General features: G+C 33.3%; 3 non-coding genes and 2 pseudogenes across 3 annotated transcripts; 3 read left to right on the top strand and 2 right to left on the bottom strand.

Annotated features, from left to right (window-relative positions):
• Positions 1–149: 149 nt before the first annotated feature.
• Positions 150–5,019, bottom strand: LOC113850257 (annotated as a pseudogene).
• Positions 5,020–9,491: 4,472 nt separating this feature from the next.
• On the top strand, positions 9,492–9,562 carry TRNAC-GCA. Its single transcript has one exon. It is a non-coding gene; the product is annotated as a tRNA-Cys (tRNA).
• A 638-nt stretch (positions 9,563–10,200) lies between these two features.
• The window catches only part of LOC113873672, a 7,220-nt pseudogene continuing 2,420 nt past the window's right edge, over positions 10,201–15,000 (top strand).
• Positions 12,217–12,290, bottom strand: TRNAD-GUC. Its single transcript has one exon. It is a non-coding gene; the product is annotated as a tRNA-Asp (tRNA).
• On the top strand, positions 13,539–13,610 carry TRNAT-GGU. The gene has a single exon. It is a non-coding gene; the product is annotated as a tRNA-Thr (tRNA).

The raw sequence follows: 15,000 nt of genomic DNA on the forward strand, positions 1-15,000 counted from the left end.
TTCCGTATCATTATGGAAGAAGATTCGGGTAAAATATGCACTTCCTCGGGAATGAAAAAAAATCGATCTACTTGATTTGGTATTTTGGCTAAATTCTTTAACTCCTTGATATCAATTAAAAAATCCTCTTTTTAAAAATGGAATTTATTCTATAGTCTATATTTTGTAATTCCTGAACTCTGCGTTCGTATTGAGGATCATCGAAATAAGCAAGAATACTATTTCTACGAAAATACCATTGATTGTATTTCAATCGAGATACCGGAAGGGACATTAGTTTTTTGTCTCGTTCTTGAATCGATTGGAATGGAAATGGAATGATGAATCTATTTCTTCGCCTCTTTGCTAATAAATCCGAAGTGTCATGGAAAATAGCAAGATGTGTAAAATGACAATAATCCATACATATGATTTGATTCAATATTGAATAATCAGGAATCCTTCCTTCTTTTTTACCAGAAAGATTGAAACTAAAGAATTTATGTCTTACTTGTTCATTACTTACTAAAAGGTTACAAATATTTCTTTCTCCAGTAGAAAGAGAATGAATGTTCATTTGATCTTGATCCTTGCGGAGTGAAAAAGAGACTGAACCGACCCTGTACGACTTTCCTGATAATATCCATAAATGACTTGTTTTTGGTAAGATATGGACATTACTATATCTAAATTCTGATGCATGGTATACATCGGTACTCCAATGCATTTCTCCTTCTGAGTCAGAATAAACATGTTTTCGAACCTTTTCCTTCAAATTCAAAGTGTATGTTCCCGCACGAATCTCAGCAATCACTTGTTCCGATTTTACATATTGATCATTTTGAACTAATAAAAAACTTTTTGGTGGAATAATCACATTATGTATAATATCGTCACTTTCAATAGTTACATACAAGTTTATAGAACATAGAAAAGCAGGATGCCCATGACGTGTACGTGTAGGATGAACCAAATCCTCATTGAATTTAATTTTTCCATTAGAAGGCGCTCGCACATGTTCCGCAGTACCCCCTGTGAATACTCCACCGGTATGAAAAGTTCTTAATGTTAGTTGAGTACCCGGTTCTCCAATAGATTGACCCGCAATAATACCTACAGCTTCTCCTAATTCCACTAAGTGGCCATGAGTAGGACTTTGGCCATAACATAATCGGCAGATCCAAGATGTATTCCTACAGGTAAAGGGGGTTCGAATAGATATTGGTTGTGTTTGAAAAGTTTTGAATCGATTGATAAGTCCAATTCCAATATCTTGATTTCTAACAGCAATGCATCGTGAACCTCTGTATATATCGTCTGCTAATACACGACCAATTAATGTTTGTATCAAAATTATTTCCGGCATCATTCCATTCTGGATATTCACCGAAATCCCTTGAATGGTACCGCAATCTGTTCGACGTACAACAATGTGTTGAACCACTTCAACAAGTCTGCGTGTAAGATATCCAGCATCCGATGTTCGTACAGCAGTATCTACAACCCCTTTACGGGCTCCGTAGCAAGAAATGATATATTCTGTTAAAGACAGTCCTTCGCGTAAATTGCTTTGAATAGGTAAATCAATCATTTGCCCTTGTGGATCCGACATTAATCCTCTCATACCTACTAATTGGTGTACTTGAGATGCATTTCCTCTAGCTCCTGAAAAAGACATTATATGGACTGGATTCAAGGGGTCGGTCATCCTAAAATTAGGATTCATTTCTTGTCTCAAATATTCACTAGTAGCATACCATATCTCAATGGATTGTCGTAATTTTTCTACCGCATGTACATTCCCATAATGATGATGTTTTTCCAAAATAAAAATTTGTTGTTCAGCATCTTGAACTAGCCATCCTTTAGAAGGTATTGTTAAAAGATCATCAATTCCTAATGAAATGGATGTAGCCGTAGCTTGACGGAATCCCAGAGTCTTTACTTGATCCAGGATGTGTGATGTATATGCCATTCCGAAGTGGTTTATTAATCTGCTAATAAGTCGTTTAATGGCAGTTCCACCTATCACTTTATTGTGAAAGACTAGATTGGCTCGTTCTGCCATAAGTACCTCCATATTCCACTCAGTGGGATTCGGTTCGACAATGGATTTGAGTCAATGATTGGAAAACTTCCTTTTCTTTATCTTGATTCGCGTAGAAATTTTAAAACTATGATCCTAGTTGAACCACGGAGACCTGAATTCCACACTGGTAGCATAAATTTACTTATCTTACATATCAACCATCTATATGATTAGATATACTGTATGAATAGGTCCGGCAAAAACCTTGTATAGCTTCTTCAATTTCTCGATAAAAAGAAATATGACCAACAGTGGTTCGAATGTATATACAACGAATTTCTTTTTTTGTACTTCTTACTACTAGATAATGCCCATAAATTTCATGATAGGTACCCAAAGATTCGTAGTGAACTTCGATAGGAACTTCTCTTGACGAAATAATGCGTTGATCTAATCGCCATCGGAACCACAAAGGACTATCGAAATCTATTCTTTTCTGTTGATAAGCTCCAATTGCATCATAGGAATTACAAAAAAAAGGTTCTTTTTTTTTCGTATACTTATAGTTATTATCTCGAATTCTTTCATTTTTCGAATTTCTGCAATTACACGGATTATACCTATTTGAACAAATACCTCGACGATTCCCGCTCGTTAATACGTAAAGCCCAATAAGTATATCTTGAGTTGGTACGGAAATGGGATCCCCAATAGCTGGAGATAAGAGGTTCATATGAGAAAACATAAGTAAACGAGCTTCTGCTTGAGCCTCCAAAGATAAAGGCACATGAATAGCCATTTGATCCCCATCAAAGTCTGCATTGAATCCCTTACAAACTAATGGATGTAAACAAATAGCACGCCCTTCTACTAAAATGGGTTGGAATGCCTGTATGCCTAATCTATGCAGAGTAGGGGCTCTATTCAGCAATACGGGATGCCCCCGCATAACTTCTTGAAGTATTTCCCATACAATCGGTTCTTTTTCCCGAATTTTACTCTTAGCAATTCCTATGTTCGAAGCAAAATGTTTTCGAATTAGACCACGAATTAGAAATGTCTGGAAAAGTTCTATTGCTATTTCGCGAGGTAATCCACATCGATGTAATGAAAGTGATGGACCTACGACAATGACAGAACGTCCCGAATAATCAACCCGTTTGCCAAGCAGAGTCTCGCGAAATCTTCCCTCTTTGCCCTCAATTATATCGGAAAATGATTTGTAAACCTTATTATGACCGTCCTTCATTGGTTGTCCGCGGATTCCATTATCAAGAAGTGTATCCACGGCTTCTTGTACCAATTTTTCCTGACACATTACTAATTCTCCTGGTGTAGATCTACTTGTTGTTAATAGATCGATAAGAGTATTATTCCGATAGATAACTCTTCTATAGAGTTCATTAATATCCGAGCTCATTAGCTTACCCCCATCTATTTGAATAATGGGTCTCAATTCGGGAGGAAGAACTGGTAAGAGACATAAAACCATCCATTCTGGTTCTATATTTGTTCGGATAAAATGTTTAGCTAATTCTATGCGTCGAACCAAAAAATTCTTTCTTCTTCCAACTTTTCGATCTTCCCATTCATTTTCATTGTCCATGGATCCCTCTTCTCCTAATTCTTTCCATTCTATCAACGAAGAATCAATAAGAATTCTCAAATCCAGATCGGCTAATTGTTCTCGGATAGCACCCGCTCCACTTGAAATTTCTCGATTTCGAAATATATCGAAACCTTGGGTAGAAAAAAAAATAGGTATGCTGTGTTTCCAGGATTGTATTTCATATTCGAATGGACCTCGTAATCGTAAGAAAGTGGGTTTTTTAACTACGGGCCTAGCAAACGAAAAATTTGGATAGGATCCAATCCAATAGGATCTCCCCCTTTCAAAATCGGACGTGAAGGTTTCCTCTCATCCGGCTCAAGTAGTTATACCAAATAAAGATAAAGCAAAGGGTTTCCACTTTCAAATTCTATAAAACCCCTAATCTAAAATAAAAGGTTTACTCTTTACTCAAGTTCTCAATAAAGACTAATCAACATTTCATTGATGCATTCTTTTTCTTTTTTTATATTTTCTGAATTATTTATCCAATTCTCAATTACGACAGAAAAGAAATGAAATGTAAAATTCTTGAGTAGTCTATCCCCCTTCGAATGGGGAATCCCCTAAAATGGAATCATTCATTAAAGGGAGTATCCTGGAATTCATAAGGGATTTCCTTGTCTATGTATCATTCCATTTGATCTTTTAGGTCCAGACGTCACCTCGACGGTTATGCTATGATGTCCTTAAGCCTATATGCGATAGATAGGCTTCTGCAACCATGATATATTTGCTTATTAGAACATAATTTCAGTTCTTTCTAAAAAAGATGGAATAGTGAATTCCACAAAAAAAGTATTTCTTTTTCTTTCACGAGATACGTGCAGCTAGAAATTCATATTTATTTGTTACTGAATCGACCATAGACCAATTCCCTTTTATTTGGGAGTATTCAATACATCCATAATTCTGAGCTTCATATTACTCATTTCAAGAGACATGTCAGATTTAGGGCATCCCAATTCAATTGAATGGAATGACAGTTTCTCATTCGGAATCTGTACAATAGGAATTTTGATCAAATCACACATCGCAGTATACTAGACCCTCTAATTCTTTAAGAGGTTTATCTAAAAGATTCGCGATATAACTAGGAAGCCGTTTCAAATACCACACATGAGTTACTAGGCATGCCAGTTTTATATAGCCCATTTGATATCTACGTATCCGAGAATCAATAAATTCTACTCCGCATTGTTCACAAAATTTGGGATCGTCCTTTTTATCTCTGATTACTCGATAATTTCCACAAGCACAAATCCCACTTTTTATAGGCCCAAAAATTCTTTCACAAAATAATCCATCTTTTTCAGGCTTATTGGTTTTGTAATGAAAAGTATAGGGTTTTTTTACCTCCCCAACTATCTCTCCATTAGGTAGGATTTTTTTTGCCCAAGCACTTATTTGTTGAGGAGAAACTGATCCAATTCGGAGTTGTTGATGTTTATACTGATCAATCATAGAATAAAAATTCTGATTCAGTTCAATTAAGCTTCCTTCCTATAAATCCGGAAGTTCTTCTCAGATACAAGGAAATGATTCAGTTCCATAACCAAAGATCGTAGTTCTCGAACGAGCAATCGAAAAGATTCTGGAGCATCCGTAGGTTTAGGTATTGTTCCTCCAATGATCGTAGTACCGAGTACTTCTTGGCGAGCTTTAATATGATCCGATTTATAAGTAAGCATCTCTTGTAACATATGAGCAACACCAAATCCCTCCAGGGCCCAAACTTCCATTTCGCCTACCCGTTGTCCTCCCCGTTTGGCCCTTCCTCTAAGGGGTTGTTGCGTAACAAGTGCATAATGTCCACTGGAACGTCCATGTATTTTATCATCAACTTGATGAATTAATTTCAAGATATAAGGCTTTCCCATTAGAACAGGCTTTTTAAAAGAATTCCCTGTTCTTCCATCAAATATTCTGCTTTTTCCCGGATCCTCGGGTTCAAATATCCATGGATTCGATGTTTGTTTACTGGCTTCATATAATTCAGAAAACACTAGTTTTCTCGAAGCCTCTTGTTCATATCTTTCATCAAAAGGTGCTATTCGATAATGTCTATCTAGCATACTTCCCGCTAACCCGAGTGAGGATTCAAATATCTGTCCTACATTCATTCGTGAAGGTACCCCTAATGGATTGAAGACCATATCAACGGATCTTCCGTCTTGCAAATAAGGCATATCCTGTCTAGACAAAATCTTTGAAACGATACCCTTATTTCCATGTCTCCCGGCCACTTTATCGCCTACTTTAATTTCACGTTTCTGTAATATATATATACCAATCATTTCTGGATTATAACTGGAACCCCCTTTTTTTTGGATCCATCTCACATCAATAACTCGACCCCTACCGCCTATAGGTAGTTTTAGACAAGTTTCCTTTGAGGTGGATACCTGAATGCCAAGTATAGCTCGTAATAATCTATCTTCCGGGGAATACGAGGATTCTTTCGCCATTTGAGGCGTTAATTTACCCACTAAAATATCGCCCGTTTCGACCCAAGATCCCAGGATCACAATTCCATTTTTGTCTAAATTTCGGAGTAAATGGGCTTCTAGGTGCGGAATTTGATTAGTGATTCTTTCAGAACCCTGGCTTGTCATATGAGTCTGAATTTCATATTTCCGTATGTGAAAAGAAGTAAAAATATCTTCATAGACCAAACGCTCACTAATGAGTACAGCATCCTCAGAATTGTAACCTTCCCATGGCATATAAGCTACAAATACGTTTTTTCCCAAAGCGAGTTCGCCACCAACTGTAGAGGCACCATCCGCTAAAATTTGTCCCCTTTTTATGTATTTACCTTGCTGAACCTGGGGTTTTTGATGCATGCAAGTATTTTTGTTGGAACGTTGATATATAGTTAATGGAATGCTTAGAGTAACCCCATTTCCAACAAAAATGATCTTGTCAGTATCGGGATAAATGACGTTTCCCTCGTATTCGGCTATAGCGGAAACCCCAGAATCTAAAGCAACTTGGCGTTCCAATCCAGTTCCAACAATGCATTTTTCGGACCGAGAAAGCGGAACTGCTTGACGTTGCATATTAGAACTCATTAAAGCTCGATTCGCATCATTATGCTCGATAAAAGGAATGAGGGAAGCTCCAATAGAAAAATATTGGAAGGGAAAAATACCTCGAAGATGAACCTGTTCCCATGCAATAGTAAGAAATTCTTGACGGTATCGAGCTGGAACAATCTGTTCTTCCTGAATATCTCGATTTAGTGCCAAAGAATTTCCTGTTGTTACCATATAGTATTCATCTCTATTTGGTGATAAATAAAACATGCGTATTCTTTTGGATCTCTCAGAGATTTCATAAAATGGACTTTCTATAGACCCCCAACTACCAATCCTCGCATGAATTGCGAGGGATCCAATAAGTCCAACATTGATTCCTTCAGATGTGTCAATTGGACAAATACGTCCATAGTGACTAGGATGGATATCTCGTATCCGAAAACTAGCAGTTCGCCCTGTCAATCCTCCAGGGCCCAAATAACTCAATTTTCTCCCATGAACTATTTGGGTCAATGGATTGGTTTGATCTAAAACTTGAGATAATGGATGTAATCCAAAAAAGGATTCATAAGTAGTTGTTAATGGAGTTGAAGTCACCAAATTCTGAGGAGTCGGTATCAATTTATGTCTAATTGCTCCACATATAGTTCCTCTAACCATATTTTCTAAACGAACCAGGGCCAATCCAAATTGATCTTGTAATAGATCTGCTACAGAACGAATACGTTTATTTTTCAAATGATTTATATCGTCAAGTGTACCCATTCCAAATTTCATTCCAATCAAATGATCCGTAGCTGTCAATATATCTCGCGGTAACAAAAATGTATTGTTCTGAGGTATATCAAGATTCAGCTTTTGGTTCATATTTCGTCGACCAATCCTTCCTAATTCACATCTTTGTTGAAAAAATTTTTTTTGTAATTCTTTACATAAAGATTCAGAAAATACTGGATCTCCACCTACACAAGCAAATTGTCGATAAAACTCCAAAATGGCATTTTCTTTTGACCCGATTTTTTTTTTCTCCTTATCATTCAAGAAAGACACGAAAATTTCAGGATAACAAACATTCCCTAGAATTTCGTTTAAATTCGAACCCATAGCTGATGATAGAACTAGAATAGATATTTTCTGTTTTCTACTCACACGAGCCCATATCCTTGCTTTTCTATCAATCTCTAATTCTAATCTCCCCCCCCAATCTGATATTATGGTGCCAGTATAGACCGAAATTCCGTTATGATCCAATTCTGATCGGTAATAGATACCAGGGCTTTGCAATATTTGATTGATTACAATTCTGTATATTCCATTTACTATAAAAGTTCCCAGGGAATTCATTAGAGGAATGTTTCCAATAAAAATAGTTTGTTCTTGTATGTCCCTACTGCTTTTCCAAATTAATCCTGCGGATACATATAATTCAGAGGAATATGTAAGCGATTCATATACGGCATCTTTTTCGTTTATCAAGGGTTCTAACAATTGATATTTTTCCACAAATAATTGAAATTCCATTTCTTGATCTGTATCCTCAATTTTTGGAAACTTAAAAAGTCCTTCTGTTAACCCCCGATCAATGAACCTACAAAATCCTTCAAATTGTATCTGATTCAACCCGGGTAGTGCAGACAGTCCCTCATTTCCAACCTCAAGCATTTTCAATTTCCCCGTGAATTTTATAGAAAAATATCCCACGATTTGCTGTCATTCTTTCTCAAATCACATGAATAGATTTAGCAAAAATGGAATTTCTGTTCTTTTTCTTTTTACTGAATTACATGAAATTTTACCTAACCCTGTGTATGAAATACCTATTATGAAAAGAAGAATAAATAAAATATGATTTTATACTCAACTATGAATTTGCAACAAAACAAACAGATAGAATCGAAATTCGAATATAAATAGAAAAATGGAAACGAATTGAATAATTCCACTTTCATTTTCGGGTTTTTTAAGGCATATCAAAAAAAAAAAAAATAGATTCCATTTATACCATTATTCTGATATTACATATTCCAATTTGATTTGATACCCGAAAAAAATCAATTCGGGATTTGCTCTGCTCGCTGAGATAAAGATCTAATCGAATAATCAGAAACAATATAGAATTGATTTTTTTAGCACTTAACCTTTTTAATTGTTTAAAAAAGAATTTGAATTCGCAGAAAAGAGAGAAATTTTTACCTATTTTTTTTAGAATAGGAGAATACGATTAGAGTGTGTAATAAGGCTTGTATTTATTAAACATACGTAGATCTAACTCCAACTCTATCTATCTATCTATAGATAGATAGATATCTTTATTACTTTATTGCACGTTCGGGAAAGCACATGACATGTCATGTTCATTTTTTATTTTCTATTCAATCTATAAAAAGGGGGAAGCACGAGAATTTCTTGAAAATTCCCTATAGTATATATATTATATATGGATAAGATATCCAATTAGATAATATTTGTGTAACAATGAAAATTTATGTTCTAGGGTTTACATATATTGACAGTTGCTGTTATAATTGAAATAGGGAAAGTTTTTTTTTCAAAAAAGATTGATTGGTTATGTATCAATTTCGATTTTCTTATCTCATTAAGAAAAAAAAACATCTTAGATCCAAATTTTCAAGAATCGTTCAGAAATTTATAGTTAACGGTTGCGATTTGTCCCGAGATTTTTTTCTTTTTTTTTTAAGAATGGGATCAAAGAAAACCAAATTTAAAATACAAGCATAAAAAAAAGAAGTATAGAATCCTCCTTTTTTGGGGAAAGTGGGAATTCTCATATATTCATATATATATATATATTAGTTTTTTCGATTTTAGTTTTGGCGGCATGGCCGAGTGGTAAGGCGGGGGACTGCAAATCCTTTTTCCCCAGTTCAAATCCGGGTGTCGCCTGATCGACAAGAGATTTGAAATAGTGTATTACGTTTTTTTGATAGAAATTTTTTTTTCCAGCAGAAGCAAGCGGAGGAAAAGGACTCTTGAAACTTGTTTTATTCTAAATTCTAAGGTTTGTTCCAAAAAATGCTGTAAATCTTTTCGTCTCGGATTGAAGGAAAGATTCCAGTAGTGAAAAGGAATCGATAAATGTTGAAATAATAGTCGTTTCAATCCACTACTATTGTAGTGTCCGTCTACTGACTGGGTCTTGAATTAGATTGGATAAGGATAGGTCGGACAGGGAATCTAATTCCATTTTTAGTTGGAGAAGGGGCGGAAGAAAAACCTTGCATACAGACTGATGTAAAGTATATGAGTGCTTCCGCATTTATTCAATATTAGTTAGATTAGTTAGATTGAATAGCTAATTGGCTTTTTTTTTATTTAATTTATATATTTTATTTATTTAATTTATATATATATATAAGTATATATATAAATATAAATAGTTTTTTGTTGATTTAAATAGTTCTATTTTAATAAATATATATATTAATATTTAATATATATTTATTAAAATTTCAAATTTTTTTTGATTCTATTTGATTCGAATGGAAATAGAATCAAATAGAAAATCTTTCTTTTCGGTAACCTCTAGTCAAAGAATTAAATAGGCAGGCTATCCTCCGATTATTTTAGAGAACGAATCAGGAGACGCTAAGGATTAGATCGAATGGAAATAAGAGTATGAGTATGCAAAGTAATCTGTCTTTTTTCTATTTTTTTTTTTACTTAATGAAATTACTTAATGAAATAGGGGGGATAAAATCCAGGTCTTATTATTCCTACCTGTTAATAACATTCATTCTCTTAAAACTTCCAAGGATGTTTCTGGATATTTTGTTTATACTTAATGTTTTCCGATTTTACTAAAAATCATATAAGAATTTGTTAGATGTTTTAATAGAATTTTTCGTCAATGGTGTTAGCCCAGAATCCTTTTTTGACTTTGTACCAGCAATTTCACTATTATTATAGTATTCTTATTCTATATTAGAATAGTATTCTTATTATAATATTATTAGTTAATAATACAAAAGAAAAATAAATACAAGAGAAATATTTGTGAACAATAAAAAAATGATTCCTTTTTATAGAGATAGGAGACAAAATTTACATGGATATAGTAAGTCTTGCATGGGCTGCTTTAATGGTAGTTTTTTCATTTTCCCTTTCCCTCGTAGTATGGGGAAGAAGTGGACTATAAGTATACTAATAATTGAGTTAAGGGATCAAAGTATCCATTTTATTTTATAGCTGGGTTTTGAAATTTTGGAACTATATGAATTCAATTTTGGAACTATATGAATTATAGTATTTAATTCATACTAATTAATTGAATTCAAATATAAAATATATCTGTATTTCGAAGTTCTATTGTAGTCTAGTAGTGTAATGTATTCTATGGATAATATAGAAATCCAAAATACTCTTTCAATCAAACAAATATTTGAATAATTCCATATTCGTGTTTTGAAAATAATTGAAAAAAAAAAGGAATACAAAATAATAGGAAATTGTCTCCTATTCCGAATTTTTCCTAGGATTTCCATTTCGATGAACCGACTCTTACCAAGATTATATATGGAAAATGAGGAACCGTGTAACCCCCATTCCTACTTTTTTTTAATATGATACCGGGATTGTAAAAAGAATCTGAAATCCACAAATAGTAATCGGAAGAATAAGAGTTGCTTTTTAATTATTTCAGATTGATTGGAATCAATACAAATCAAATAGATGAAACAAAGAAAAAAAATTGGGACGCTATGTTATGTATATTACATATATTTACATATATGTAATTGAAATTATATATATGAAGATACATATTGGAGATTGATTTATATTAAACCCTATTTTTTTTTAGAGAGTAAAACTTGAATATATTACAATAATAGTCTAGTAGAAAGAAATAGATTTGATTTCTTTCTACTAGACTATCTGGATTTCATAGAATTCTGCTGATTGTAGTCCGATCATTTCATTTAAGACTAAGACTCCAAATTGAAATCTTTTTTTTTTTCATTTTTTTTCAATCAATGATTGCATAGACAAGAATTAAGAAAGTCATGTTTAAGTGAAATTATTCACTTTGACTTACCGTTTTTACGTAAATTATAAGTAAAAAGGCAGTAGGAACTAGAATGAACAATGCAGTAGCAATAAATGCGAGAATATTTACTTCCATAATCTCTATGTTTTATTTCTCTTCAATTTCCAATAAAAAATTCGGGATTTAATCCCATAGAGATGATAAATCTTTCGTCGGTAAATTCAATGGTATAAAATTTTAATGATGTCAAATCGTATCAATATCATGAATAACAATATCTGAATTATCAAATCGATTCATCGTCGAGAATTAAATAGTATAACATAGGAAAATCTTTTATCCATACCAAATTTAAAATTTAGATTTCTGATGCAATCCAAAATTCCTTTTCCTTTTTTATTCTTTCTTTTTTAGTTTAATGTAAGGTAAAGGTTCTGACGAAAAAAGAAAAAAACAAGAGGGATCCCTATTAGGAATGAGATTTTGTTTGTTATTTTTATTCCCTTTCACACACAAGATGAATGGATGTCTTTTTTATTGGATTTGTATCCATCGGGACTGACGGGGCTCGAACCCGCAGCTTCCGCCTTGACAGGGCGGTGCTCTGACCAATTGAACTACAATCCCAGGGAAAAAAGCGTACAGCATACAGATTCTTACGGTTTCATTCAAACCTTTTTTCTATTTTAGATTCGAACCATTGTGCTGTAACTGAAAGAGGCGGACTATAGTATATATTGATATCCATATAGATATGCACTTTAGTGAGATTGACACGGATTACTCGTAATCCGTTCGTTATTGCCAAGTCAATTGAAAAATGAATCAATGAAAAGAGAAAAGAGTCTTTTTTTTTTAATCTTTTCCTAAGACTTTCTACTTACAAACCCTGATATGAATCAGGATTACTAGCAACATCCGAATTTGTAGAAAAAATATGTAATACGGAAAAAAACAATATCGCTAGAGATGTTTCCTATTTTGATTCTTCCGTATCAGAGCAGATCAGTCATTTCTGGAGAACAACAAATGGGTGTTATGCCATTTCATGGTGGATCGGCAAATTCTTGGGCCGAGCTGGATTTGAACCAGCGTAGACATATTGCCAACGAATTTACAGTCCGTCCCCATTAACCGCTCGGGCATCGACCCAGGAACAGGAAGAATCCATTTCAATCTTTATTGATAATCCATGATTAACTGCCTTTCGTAGTACCCTACCCCCAGGGGAAGTCGAATCCCCGCTGCCTCCTTGAAAGAGAGATGTCCTGAACCACTAGACGATGGGGGCATACTTGCCCGACCGTCATTATACTACGTTCATAGTATGAACAGTTTTTTGAAATTGTCAATATAATGAAATGATATGATTCGATCAAAAAAAAGGATTTTTCCATCTTTCAGAATTCCATAGAATTTTTGGATTTATCATTTAGATTTCGAAATTTTTTATTCCAATCGTGAATTAAAAAAAAAATAGAAAAAAAGATAAGTAATGCGAAAGAAAGGAAAAGAAAGATAAGATACTTTTCGGGAATGATTAGTTTGGTGGAAAGGACGAGGGGTTAAAACTTCATTTCTTTCATTCTCATTCATTGTTAAAATTAAGCCGGTAAATAAAAAAACGATAATCAATATGGAAATCAGATAAGTAATAAGGATAGGGATCAACAAGTTATTGAATTTTTTTTTTAACTTGACTCTATTTACTAAGTAAATCCAATTTTTTGTTCCTTGATGAGTCGTTATGCGAATCAAATATATATACTTATGTACATATATTCTAATCCCATCTATATAATAAGTATATGCAGTAACAAATGGATGTACTAGTCATATTGACTAGTTTCTTATTTAGTAATGAAATCAAACGGAGCCCTTTTAACTCAGTGGTAGAGTAACGCCATGGTAAGGCGTAAGTCATCGGTTCAAATCCGATAAGGGGCTTTTTACTTTTTTTTTCAGAGAACACCAGCAATAATATTCATAGTTTAAGGAAGAATAGGGATATTGTTGATATTTGTAATAAGTTTCTATTTGTAATAAAAAAACTACGGAATCGTAGGATTTCATTATAAAATGGAATTATGAATTCTAATTAGAATTTTAAGAGGTTATCCTTATTATTCTAATGAATTCGAATATAGTAAAGTAATTCTAGTTAGAAAGTGAAACATTATTCTTTTCAAAAAAAAAAGGAAAGATTATCAAAAAAGTAAGTGGACCTAACCCATTGAATCATAACTATATCTACTATTCTGATATTCAAATTTGATGGATCTGTCGATATTTCCGATTAAATCTTCTTATTCCTATGGGTTCTATAGGGAATAAATTGCTATGCCCTTTCTTCACGCGGAAGGGCTTATTCCAAGTTACAACAAACAAACAAGTCATTTTCATTTTAAACATCTTTTTTTCCAAACACAAGAAAAGATCTATTTACATTTCTATTATTTCTATAATATATATCCTATTTTATAGAAATAATAGAAAAAAAATCCATCAAATCATGTCTTTACGTATCAAATATTTTCTTTTCATATCGATGCATACGATATTTTTCCGGCAATAAATGGAAATGTATGTGAGAAAAAAAAACTTTCACTTAAAGTTTCTTATTATTAATAAAACTCAATACAATATTTAAGAATCTGATAGACGAATAAAAAGAAATAAAGTAAATAGATAAAATTTTCGAATTTATTACCTCGATCCGCAAAAAAAAATAGACTTTGGAGTTTTTTTAATCGGAAAGAGAGAAAAATAGAACAAAGAAGACAACAAAAGAAAAAAAATGGATTATAGAAAGTAATAAAATATATGATCCTGTAGTGGTTTCCTAGACATAGAAACTAGAAGAATATAATTTTTTTTTCACGAACAAGATTCAAGAATAAGATTATTTGATGAAAGGAGAGAAGTATGTCTGGGGATCCGCTTGTAGAAAAAGCGAGAAAGTGGATCATTTGTTTCTTGAACAGTTCTTTTTAAAATGAATCTATCGGATTTTTGAGTCATAAGACAATTCATGATTCATGGCTTAGGGGATTTTTAAGAATAGAAAAGAATAACCACATTGAGTTCATGGATTTGGCCTAAGTATCAATAGACCAAAAAATCATTTTGATATTCGAAACCAATTAGAACAGAAGGGACAGTTTACGAGAAAATCATTTCTATTTATATTCTATATAAATGATAATATATATATAAATAAATGATAAAAGCCTCGAGGGTTCGATCCCTAAAAATGCTATGAGGTGTTTGGAAATGGTTGAAGTAGTTGAATAGGAGGATCACTATGACTATAGCTCTTGGTAAATTTACCAAAGAT

The sequence above is a fragment of the Abrus precatorius genome, unplaced genomic scaffold, assembly GCF_003935025.1.
Source record: "Abrus precatorius isolate BTA unplaced genomic scaffold, Abrus_2018 Scaffold0, whole genome shotgun sequence".
Lineage (NCBI taxonomy): Eukaryota > Viridiplantae > Streptophyta > Magnoliopsida > Fabales > Fabaceae > Abrus > Abrus precatorius.